This window comes from Drosophila persimilis, unplaced genomic scaffold (assembly GCF_003286085.1).
Source record: "Drosophila persimilis strain 14011-0111.01,24,50 unplaced genomic scaffold, DperRS2 tig00000780-arrow-arrow-pilon, whole genome shotgun sequence".
NCBI lineage: Eukaryota > Metazoa > Arthropoda > Insecta > Diptera > Drosophilidae > Drosophila > Drosophila persimilis.
The window spans coordinates 724,050-734,155 of NW_020825353.1; the positions used below are offsets into that span (position 1 = coordinate 724,050).

General features: G+C 45.2%; 1 protein-coding gene across 1 annotated transcript in view; it reads right to left on the bottom strand.

Annotated features, from left to right (window-relative positions):
* Positions 1-7,670, bottom strand: part of LOC6602341 (frizzled-2) — a 60,665-nt gene extending 52,995 nt beyond the window's left edge. The window contains exon 1 of the mRNA XM_026992727.1: positions 7,645-7,670. The gene's annotated coding sequence lies outside the window, so the exon portion shown is untranslated. The remainder of the gene's footprint in view (positions 1-7,644) is intronic.
* Positions 7,671-10,106: the final 2,436 nt, after the last annotated feature.

Sequence of the window (10,106 nt, forward strand, 5' to 3'; positions counted from 1 at the left end):
CGAAAGGCGGCTGACTGGCTGACTGCATAGTTAACTAAGCCAAAGGATGTGCCCAGCCTGGGCTCCTACTGCCGGCTAGCCAAGGGCCAGCTCTCCAGCTCTCCAGCTCTATCCCTCTGTCCATACAAACATATTTACCCAAAAGTGAGACACAGATCCCAGCCATCGCAAGCTCCATATCCACAGCCCAAGAGCAAACACAAACACAGGCGAATACCCAAAACGATACCCCAGGAACCCAGAAGTAACCGCAGAAGCAGAAGCAGAAGCAGCAACAGAATCAGAATCAGGAGAAGCTGCAGCCTAAACGCTGTTGATACATTGCGCAAAGTTGGCAACCAAATATTGTTGCAAGCAGATACAAAACAAGTCCGCTGGACAGGCGGCACCAGGCACTAGGCACCGTGGTGCAAGGGCTGCCCAAAACCGAAAGCCTCTTCTGAGCAAGAGCCGAAGAGGCTTTCGGTTCTGTTCGGCTCGAGGTCAAGTCGATCTAGGATTCTATTAAGCTTAAGGCGGCGATTTTTGAGTGAGTAAATCAATGAATATCTCCGATTAAATTCTACCTTAAACTTCTTGAACGGAAATTTCATTTAAAAGATTTGCCAATCGATTGTCTCTCCCTCTTTGCCGTGCCGTTACTCAAGCAGGACCGAGCACGAATGCATACGTGCATAGCTCTATCCCACTCGCACGCACATTGCAGACTTTCTGGTTTACATTCAACGTTTGAGTCTCTCCCGGAAACCTATTCCGCACCACTGTGGTCAGAGGAGACTGCACAAACACACACACACACACATCCGCATGTAAACCTGCGAGAGAGAGAGATAGAGAGAGGCAGTGAGGATAGAGGGGGGGGCAACGCGCGGGGCCTTAGGTAATTGGCCAAGGTGCTCAGGGTCCAAGCTCTCCACCGTTCACCGTTCACTGTTCACCGCTCCCTCCCCTGGCCAACACTTCCGAGTGCAGTTGCCACCTGAAGAGCAGGCAGGACAGGGACTCTCTATGTCTTTCGCTCTCTCTCTCTCTCTCTGTTTCTCTCTGTCGCTCTATCGCTGCCTTTGCATCTCGAGACGAGTTTTGCCAAGCAATAATTTTATTTTTAGTCGTCGCATCTTTCCATCCAGCAGCCGCAGCAAGCATCCAGGAGATATCCTCCCCAGGCCTTTTTGTTGCGCCCCCCCGCGCCCGCCCCTCGCCCCCAGCCAGCCTGTACTTATAACGACTTGCCGCTTGTGTTATTATCTTGGGGCATAAATTTAATGGCCAATATTCACAGCTCCACCCACTGTTGAAAATGTATTCCAGGTCCAGGAGAGCGGCCAGCAAAAAATGAAATTATTTGCGGTCAAATGGTAGAGGAAGGAAGGAAGGAAGGAATCCGGTTTGGGGGTTACGGGTTGCGGGTTACGGGTTACGGTGGGGCCCCCTATAAATAATGATTTAGTTATGGGGGGGAATTCTTACGGCATTCCCATGTAAATTGATTTGAAGAGGCTTCTTCCAAAAGGGTTTCCGACCGAGAAACGTGGAAAATTTGTCACAGTTTGCTGATGGATAGATGGATGGATGGATGGATGGCTGCCTTGGCGCCTTGCCACACAAAACAAAAAGATACAAAAGTGTTGGGGTTTTTGCGAAATCAGCAAATGGGTTTGCCATATCCCATATAAGGTTCGTACAACAGCTGGGGGCTTGGGGCTTGCGGCTTACGGCTTACGGCTTGCGGCTTGCGGCTTGAAGCCGAAAACAAGTTTCCATTTTAGGCTGGTTTTTTTTTTTTCTGAGCTATTAGAGCCGCTTGGGTGTCAACCTAAGCAGTTTTTTGTTCATTTGTTCATTTGTTCGTATTCAGATTTCGAGCAACAACAAATTTGTTGCTATTGACAGTTGAAATTGCTTACAAGTGGCAGACACAGCCAGCAAGAGTCCCTCTTCGCTTCTCTGAGTCTTTGGTCCCTGGTTCCCTGGTCTCTGGGTAGCAGTAGATTTCTTCCCATTGTATAAAGTTGTTAAAAATCCGCGACAAGTGCCACTTGAACTTGACGTTTTGGAGAGACGCCGCAGAGAATTGGTAGAAAGAGAGAGAGAGAGAGAGGCACACCAGAGTCTCAAGAGACACGAACCATATACAATGTTGAATGCTGAATGTTGGATGATGTCTTGAAGATTTATGCCACTTGAGACCTCAAGGGGAAGTAGTGCCACAAAAACAGTAAAAACTTTCAAGGAAGAGTTATGCCATCAGAGAAGTGTCTTCTTTTCTGGCAGATCATCTCGTTGCATCGTAGCCAGTCTCTACTGTGGCTTAAACACTTGATGACAACGTTTTTCGCCAAGCGTTTGCCTTGAGCCAAAAAAAAAAAAAAAACACCAGAATATATACAAATTTTTCATACTTCAAAGGAAATCCAAAGGCGAAGCTTTAGATACCCTTTAGACACATTTCTGTGATGAAAGATTGAAAGAAGAGAGGGCTAATGGGGGAGTAAAAGGTGTTGCCTAGTGGTGGAGAGCTAAGCCACACTGGGAAAGAGAGAGAGAGAAGCAAGCATGAAAAAGGCACTCGTTGAGAGGCCTACACTGCTAAGTTACACTGGGAAGGAAAGAGAGAGAGAATCTAGCATGAAAAAGGCACTCCTTGAGAGGCCTACACTGCTAAGACACACTGGGAAGGAAAGAGAGAGAGAAGCTAGCATGAAAAAGGTACTCGTTGAGAGGCCTACACTGCCAAGCCACACTGGGAAAGAGAGAGAGAGAAGCAAGCATGAAAAAGGCACTCGTTGAGAGGCCTACACTGCTAAGCCACACTGGGAAAGAGAGACAGAGAAGCAAGCATGAAAAAGGCACTCCTTGAGAGGCCTACACTGCTAAGCCACACTGGGAAAGAGAGAGAGAGAAGCAAGCCTGAAAAAGGCACTCGTTAAGAGGCCTACACTGCTAAGCCACACTGGGAAAGAGAGAGAGAAGCAAGCAAGCATGAACAAGGCACTCGTTGAGAGGCCTACACTGCTAAGCCACACTGGGAAGGAAAGAGAGAGAGAAGCTAGCATGAAAAAGGTACTCGTTAAGAGGCCTACACTGCTAAGCCACACTGGGAAGGAAAGAGAGAGAGAAGCAAGCATGAAAAAGGTACTCGTTGAGAGGCCTACACTGCTAAGCCACACTGGGAAAGAGAGAGAGAAGCAAGCAAGCATGAACAAGGCACTCGTTGAGAGGCCTACACTGCTAAGCCACACTGGGAAGGAAAGAGAGAGAGAAGCAAGCATGAAAAAGGCACTCGTTGAGAGGCATACACTGCTAAGCCACACTGGGAAAGAGAGAGAGAAGCAAGCAAGCATGAACAAGGCACTCGTTGAGAGGCCTACACTGCTAAGCCACACTGGGAAGGAAAGAGAGAGAGAAGCTAGCATGAAAAAGGTACTCGTTAAGAGGCCTACACTGCTAAGCCACACTGGGAAGGAAAGAGAGAGAGAAGCAAGCATGAAAAAGGTACTCGTTGAGAGGCCTACACTGCTAAGCCACACTGGGAAAGAGAGAGAGAGAGAAGCAAGCATGAAAAAGGCACTCGTTGAAAGTCCTACACTGCTAAGCCACACTGGGAAGGAAAGAGAGAGAGAAGCAAGCATGAAAACTAGAAAAACGAGACAAACGCTTTGATGGAATGACACTGCATTGGCTCTATGTGACTCTATGGCAGATAACAACACTTCTTGGGCTCGAAAGAGTTTACTCTCGACTGGAAATGGCCATAACCGAAGACACAAGACAGGAAAATGTAGACGGCCGGACAGAATGGGGAATGAGCAGCCAGAGGAGGCACTGAACAGCCACAAGAGGAACTGGAACAGGAACAGGGAATGAGAGAAGCCACAAGGACACAGCCTACAGCTCCGCCAACACGTGGCCATAAACTGGCGATGGGGCCCAAAAACAATTTGGCTTATAGATTGGACGGGAGGCAGCAGGAAGAGGATCATGGAGGATGCCCTGCCCTGCCCTGCCCTGCCCGGCCCGGCCCTGCCATGGGTCGCTGTCATATTTTATGCCCCCAAAATAGTTAAACGAATGCACAAACACTCATGCACATAAAAACCAGCTGGAAAATTGCTTGTAAAACATTTTTGTGTGTGTCCCAATGTCACGGGAAAACGGGGAACCTGGAGCGGGGACAGCGGTACGCATTTATAGCAAATCTCTGGGGCTCCTTCACACATTCCCATAAATCACAAAAAAGTATTTCACATTTTTTTTTGCCTCGTTCTTTTCTTTCCTCTTTTTTTCTGGCCATATTAATGCGCCTACACACACACATCTGGGCCTTTAGGAGGGAAGGGGGACGGCATGTGGCAGGGTTAGGTGTGGGGCAGGGCGGGGCGGGTCGGGGGATATTTGGTATATGGCTGACAGCCTATTTGCGACTCCCCGTCTTGGCTCCTGCCAGTCGCTGACTTTGTTTTTTTTTTTCTCAGCTATTTATGATTTTCGCGCGACAATTTCTTTTCTTTCCACCGAATACCCTGTTGAAAGAGGAGTCTGATGGACTAAGGGGGCCACCAAACTGTAGAATCGACACAAATTGCTGAAACTTGGATCGTTTCTACGACTCTCTCCTTCTTTCACAGTGTGGCTTAGCAGCAAGCGTTTAATTTTCATATAAGCGCACCGCTCTCTCTCTCTCTTTCGTTCTCTCTTCATGAGTTTTTCACACGTATTTTTATTTGCATGCTGATATCCCCCCATCCTCCAGTCCCCCATCCGCAGTCTTGTTTATTTAGCTGATGCCTGGAGGATCCAGAGGACCGAGGCCTTTTTTCCATCATATTTTTGGTGGAAATGAAGGGGCTTGGGGTTGGAGGACGGGGGAGGGCAACCTTGGGGTTGGAGGACGGGGGAGGGCAACCCGTTTGCAGACTCGCGAATGTTGAACAAATGTGTGACATTTTTGTGCGGTGGCATGGAATGAATCCGTGGATGGGGTGGGGGGGGCCAGATTGGATATAGAGGGGCTGCTCTGTCTGTCTGTCTGTCTGTCTGTTTGCTCTCTGCACACACGCGTTCGGAATTGATTTTTATGCTGTGATTATATTTCCGAAAAGGTTGACGATGAGCCGGGGATCTGCAGAGGAGGGTGGAGGATGGCAATGGCAATGGGAATGGGAATGGGTATGGGAATGGGGCATATATGGGGGCCGCCTCCCTCCCTGTTTGTTTATCTGCAACAATGAAGTGTCGCCGCCCCAGAGTCGAGAGCGCGAGAACACGCTTGAAAAAATATAAATTAAATTATGCGTTCATGTTGTTTTAATGGCTCTCTGGATGTCCCCGCCCCCACCAGGGGCAGGGACTTTAAACGCACGATTCAAGGGGCAGACAGATGCTGATAGTATCATATGATGCGCTGCCCCTCCACACACACACACACACACACACACACACACACAGTTTTTTATGCCCCATGTTTAACGATCGGAAGTTATATTCATAAAAATATGTCAATGAATTGTGAATTATTTATGGCGTTAAGGGGAGGAGGGAGGGTGGGGATAAATGTCAGCCCAATAAATAAATAACCAGGAAGGGCCTGCGACCAGATATTAGTCGAATGAGTGGGAGAGTAGGAGATCTGAAAAATCAATGGGAATACCTTGCCCTCAAAATTGGATGATTTCCAAAAGGGGTACCACATTTAAGTATTCCCTTTTTTCTCGTTTTTTCAGGGAATCCATGATGGCTCATACCATGGTAAATGCCTACAAAAATGTTCCTAAACTATAAATTTCATAAACGTAATAACACTTACATTTTTCAGACAACATAAAATATTAAAATTGGAATATAAAAATATACATATGTAAAATAAAAAATATATATTTATGTAAAAAAAAAATGTGTATATAGTATATAAATTATTAAAAATAAATACAATTTTATTATAATGCAAAATGCATTTGTTCCCAAAATTAAAAAAAAAAAAAATTAAAAAAAAATGAAAGTTAAAAATAGCCCATAAAAACAGCATTGCTTTGGAATCACTATTGCCTGAAGGCCAGGTGTTCAAACAGCCATACATTGGGGCCATACATTCGTTCATCGGGGCCATAATAATATTCCAATCGTATCCAGATTCCGCAATCTAGTAGATAAAATAGCTGTTAATGATTGTGCGTATTCGATTCTCTTGGTTTCACATATTTTTTTTACGGGGTATGCCATAATGAAATGTTGCCAAATTCATTAGAAACATACACACACGAGAGTGCACTCGAAAAAGAACCATAAAAATCTCTGGTTTTTTTGAAGAGCTCTATGCATAAATTGCGAGAGGCCCGAGGCCTTGGACTCAAAAAAACGCAGCCACGAAAATGCCGTCTAATAGTACAGAAAAATTGAAACCGAAACCGAAACCGAAACAGAAACAGAAACTTAATTGCAATTAAAGTCGAGTGCTGAAGTGGGAGAACGGTAACGTAACGCAAATGCAAACGGAATGAAATGAACACCTTCAATTAAATTGAGTTTTGCGTCGAGTCGACCTAGTTTATGCCACACAGAACACACCCACAAGCACCCGCCCAGCACTGGCCGCAAGAAGGAGAGGCAACGACCCGTTTCCGATTCCGGGGCCGGACGTCAGTCTCCTTTCGGCCAACTGCCTGCCACGCCAACAAAGTGTTGGCCAAAGGCTAAAATTTCAAGCGACAATTAGAAAATTTGCAAATTACATAAAGAGTAGAGATGGACACGGGTGGCAGCTGGCAGCTGGCAGGTGGCATGTGGCAAGAAGACAGCGACAGGTTTAGCTCTGGAAACCAGAAGAGAAAAGAAAGCAAAAGAAAAGAAAAATAAAAAGGTGAAGAGCAGGAAATTTTAATGAAAAGAAAAATGCAAAAAAGACCGAACTGGAGAGCCAACTTGTTGTCCAGACAACAGAAAGAATGGGAGGGGGGCGGAAGGGGGGGTGCAGACTCCGACTGGTGCGTCTCCAAGCTCCAACCGCCTTTTCAGCGGGTGTTAAGTTGGTAATTTTATGCCTGAGTTAACTTTTAATTTGTGTAAATGATTTTGTGGATTTTATGCGCATCATTAAAATGGTAAGACAGAAAATATAGAGCCAGAGCCGCCGAGGGGCCGATGGGGATTGGGGATATATTTTGATGTATGCGAGAGATCTAGTTGAATGCCTTCTTTCGACTGCGGGGGGATTGACAGATAGACAGACGCCTAATGCCCCTTGATTTGTGGGTCACTCCCATAATGCAGGGAATATCCCGCCAAAAGAGAGAGCCAGCCATTAAACTCAACGAAAGTTTTGTTATTTTGAGAAAGATACAATATCCCACATCCAATGGCTGCAATCTTTTAATTGCTTTCACTTAAGTCCAAAGAATACCATCTACGTTCTGGTTCCACAAAATTCGCTTTAGCTAAAAGATTTCTTGAATTAAATTATGAATTTATTAAACAAAACACACACAAAAATATGTACGTATGTTTGTGGGTAAAAAAATCTGTTGATATTTGGCTTTTGTTCTGGATTTTCACTAGAACAAATAGATTTTTGCCCACCATATTTGTTTAACCGAGATATTTATTGCCATGAAATGTATTTAAATACTCGCATGATTTTCGTTTACTCACCAATTGAAATGTTTGATGGTTAAATGTCTGCAATTAAAGATAAATAGAATTGTTTTATTATTTAAGAGATATAATTATACAATAATTCATAAATGTGGCATTAAAACGGGCCAAATGGAGTGGACAAAGACAATATAAATCGTAAGCTAAGTAACGCTCATATATTTCAGTGGTACACGGGCTGGCTTCAGGCTGGCTTCAGGCTGGCTCTAGGCTGGCTCTAGGCTGGCTTCAGGCTGGCTCCAGGCTGGCTTCAAGCTGGCTCCAGACTCTCTGCTTCAGAGTCCAGTTGCTCTAAGTATAACTGCTCTAGAACCAGGTGTTCAAATAGCCAAAAGAGCATTTGTTTTGCTCATTCGATCGCAACAAGACTCGGCCCTATAATGGATATAATCATTTGGGATTGGAAATTTAGTGAAATCCACAAGCATTCAATATACCTCTCTCTTTGATTACAGGGTATTTTTCTACCAAACATTATGCAATCTGAATGCGTGGAATGTCTTTTTGATGGCTTTACATATCGCACATACGTATACGCCCTGTTGACCCACCAGACTGTCATTTGGCCCGCTGCTCATTTGAATTTAACACTTTTATACCACCCGAAAAGCCCCTACCTCCCCTCCCTGGCCCCCCTTGCCTTGCCAGCGCTGTCGCTGCGGCTCGTAAAAAACTACAACAAAAACAAACTTTTTTGGCGCCGCACATTATTAAAATTTCTTTATGACAAGCGAAAAGAGAGAGAGAGACGGAGAGACGGAGAGACAGAGAGGCAGAGAGTCAAGAGTCGAGTGGAGCTCTAGAGAGCCACAAACCGGCAACGACGACAAAAGGCATAAAAACTGGTAACAAAATATTTGGCTATACAGAAATTTGTTTTGGTCTTTAGTTTTAGCATAAATTAACATAAGATTTATGGCCACACAGTCCACTTGAAAATGAGACGAAAACTAGAGAGGAGCAGGGGGGGGGGGGCCGGGGGGGGAGGAGCAGGAGCAGCGCAGTCATAAAGTTGCAAGTGAATGAAAAAAGTTTTTTTTTTTTTTTTTTAAGGAAAAAAGACAGGCGCCACAGGAGAAGAGGCTGGGTCTGGGTCTGGGTGTGCTTTTCCTTTTGGAATTTAAGGCCAGCACGTGTTCGGCATAAGAAGCAACAAGAAGCAACTGGGGAAAAGACGTAGCTAGGTCCTGTGGTGGAAATAAACTTCAAGATCAACTGGGAAAACTCTTTCCACCCTTTTTTGTTTTGCGTCTTGTTTGAGTTGACAACTTTGCAGCCGTCTGGTCAGTCTCTGGTAATGAGATTTCTCCAAAAAACAATCAAGGAGCGTAACGCAAACTTGTTTATAATTAAAAGACATTTTAATGCGTTCCGTTTGAGCATTTAAGGTGGCTGTGGATTTAAAAATCCATAAACAACTGACAGTTGAATGAGGCCCGATGATCTCGGGAGGAGATGATGACGTTTATCGGAATCGGAAATGATTTGTGTGGCGGCGTACAATTATGAAATGCAATTAACATTATGGCCTGATGTCTGTGTATGATACGTGGGCACATCGGAGAGAGAGGGAGAGCCATTGCTGAGCCACACTGGGAGAGAGAGAGAGAAAGAGGGATTGCAGGCCGTAAAGGGTTACAGAAAACTTTGAAGAACATCTATAGAACGTTCTTATCGTCAATGGCCCACAAAATGCATTGTTATTCTCAGCCCAAAGAAAGCAGAATCATCACGAATCATTGGTTTCGAAAAGTTAAACAAGAACCCTACAATTCTAAAAAGACTTTTTGCTAGCCGTTTTTCCTTATTAGTAGTTCTCCAACCTGCATGCCCTTCGCCTTCTCTGCACATTTTCATTGCACTTCTAAGCCATCGAAAAGGGTTCCGCCGCACAGTCACAGAGCCACACGCTCTCGATATTATTTCTCGCGGAAGTCACGTAGTCGTTGAACAATTTGAAAATGAGTTTTGTCGGTTTTACACACCACATATTTCTCTTGTTCTGGAACGGCTCAGTGGATGTTCTCTGTTCTGTTCGGTTCGGTTCGGTTGCGGTCAATGGAAAAGGCAGCCCAGGAATTGAGCAATTCGCACGTTTGCCTCTCAGTCTCTCAGTCTCTCAGAAACAAAGTAAAACAAAGAGATTTGAACGCGCTGCACAGGCGGGAATACAAGACGAATAATTCGAGTAGCATTCTGTATTGATGGAGGAGGCCTCCTCATTGCCTCATGGGCCTCATGTGCCCCATGTTCGTTGCGTTTCTCAGAAATGCCATAAATTCATCAATTATGACGGCTGGACATTGCCGGGGAGCAGCAGGGCAGGAGGAGTGGGAGTGGGGCTTGAGTTTGGGCTTGGGGCTTGGGTTGGGCCCTCAGATTGACAGCTGTCGCCACAAGGCGGAGAGGTGTACCAATCGTGTGAGTAATGTTGAAAATTTCAAGGATTTCTTCTTCTT